Below are 1,855 nucleotides of genomic sequence, written 5' to 3'. Positions count from 1 at the left end.
GGAATAGTGGATGAGTTGTGATATAATATTAGTTATTCCTTTATCTGTATTCAAAGTAGATTAAATAATACTTCAAGACAATGTGCATCTTTTAAAGATTTCTGTTACAAATATTTTAAGTTATAGCTGCAAGTAAATTGATGGCGAATTATGTTTTAATGTAATAGCATATTGACTTGGTGAGAGTGGAACAGATTGTTAATAAAAAACTACAAAATGTCAAAATTACACATTATAACAATTTAAAAAAAACACCCAATGCGATAGATATTTATTAGCGCCAACATTTTATTAGTAAAAGCAATCATATGAATAAATTATGCCATTAAATGATTATTCAATAAAGATATAAAATATATTTTAAAAATGTCCTTGGTTGAGTTTTGTTACATACCATGGTTTTTGTCGCATGGGGAGACCAATTCTTATCACCTAGAGCATTGCAGCTCATTTCAGCACAGGAAAAGCTGCTAACTTTTATTTTTGTCATTTTGCCGCTCTTAAATATGTGTCGTCCTTAAAAGGGCCGCCCCAACCGGCCCTATTAAGCCACTGGGTTGCATATCCTGGTATTAAACCAAAATTTTGGTCTAAAAATATGTTTCACTCTCACCAAACTGGCATTCATTTTGTCAATGTTAATTTTAAGGCATTTAAACATATTTATTGTGTTATTTTTGAATAAGAAACCATATCATAAGGTCCTATGTTGATGAGTGACAAAAAATGTGTTTTGTTATGTGAATGGGTTATAATATATTGTTTGAATAACAACTTTTAGTATTTTGTTGATAATCACCTTATAAATTACATATTAAATAGTATACCATTTCTACTCCTGTGTGCTATATTTTCTAAAGTGAGTATAATAAACTTTAATTTGTGCTTAGTGGAGCTAAAGTCGAATGTATGAAATATTTTTGTATCTTTATCGCTATAGAAAAGAAAAGTATTGTATACACCTTAAAAGTCAATATTAAAAGCATAGCCCAAGAAAATACATAAGTCTGTACAGGCAGGATTAACCTAATTAAGGGGCCCATGGAATGTTTATTAGACAAGAGAAGCTAAAACAACTGTAAATTTCTCACATTAACAAAACCGCTGCATCACGAGTTCTTTATTGTTAATTGCGGGCAGATTTATCAGGACATGGTTTAACAGTGAAGTCCACGTTGGCAAGGTAATTTTGTTTTAATAGTCATAGCCGGTTTATCACGCACAACAGCCTGAATCTACTACGAACTTAGTACGAAAAAGGAGGCTCTCAACATATGAACATAGAACATTGTTTTTAATAATTTACCTGCGTTTAGTACTTTATGATATAGGTATATATAACTAAATATTATGTTACAAACACATACGCATATTTTCCTCTATTTTTTATTAATTACGACATAGCGCATCCTCGTAGTTATAGTAAATTGGCCCAGTGCATATCGGAGCATTATGCAGAGGAGGTCCTCATAGTTCCCCTTCATATTAAAGCGGGTTTATATTTATTACCTGTTTTACACAATTAACAATTTTATCTTAGTATATAATTTTCAATATAATTTGTACGATGATGACTTGATTTTACTTCCTCTAATACATTTTATAAGTTTAAGCGACTGCTACTTAACTTTTGAAATTTGGAACTTTATGTGTGATAGTTTTCCTTTTAGCTTCGGTGTAAAAGATGGATTTTTGGGAAGGGGCAATAAAGACAGCCATCTCGACCATCGCAGCTGCAAGAAAACTTTCTAGAAGACTGTCTATCATTTAGAAGATACAATAAGAAAAAAAACCGCCTACAAAAACCATTAAAAGACAAAAATAATTTAACATGACCCGTATACCTGGCTATCAA

The sequence above is a fragment of the Manduca sexta genome, chromosome 18, assembly GCF_014839805.1.
Source record: "Manduca sexta isolate Smith_Timp_Sample1 chromosome 18, JHU_Msex_v1.0, whole genome shotgun sequence".
Classification (NCBI taxonomy): domain Eukaryota; kingdom Metazoa; phylum Arthropoda; class Insecta; order Lepidoptera; family Sphingidae; genus Manduca; species Manduca sexta.
This window is presented reverse-complemented; position numbering follows the sequence as displayed.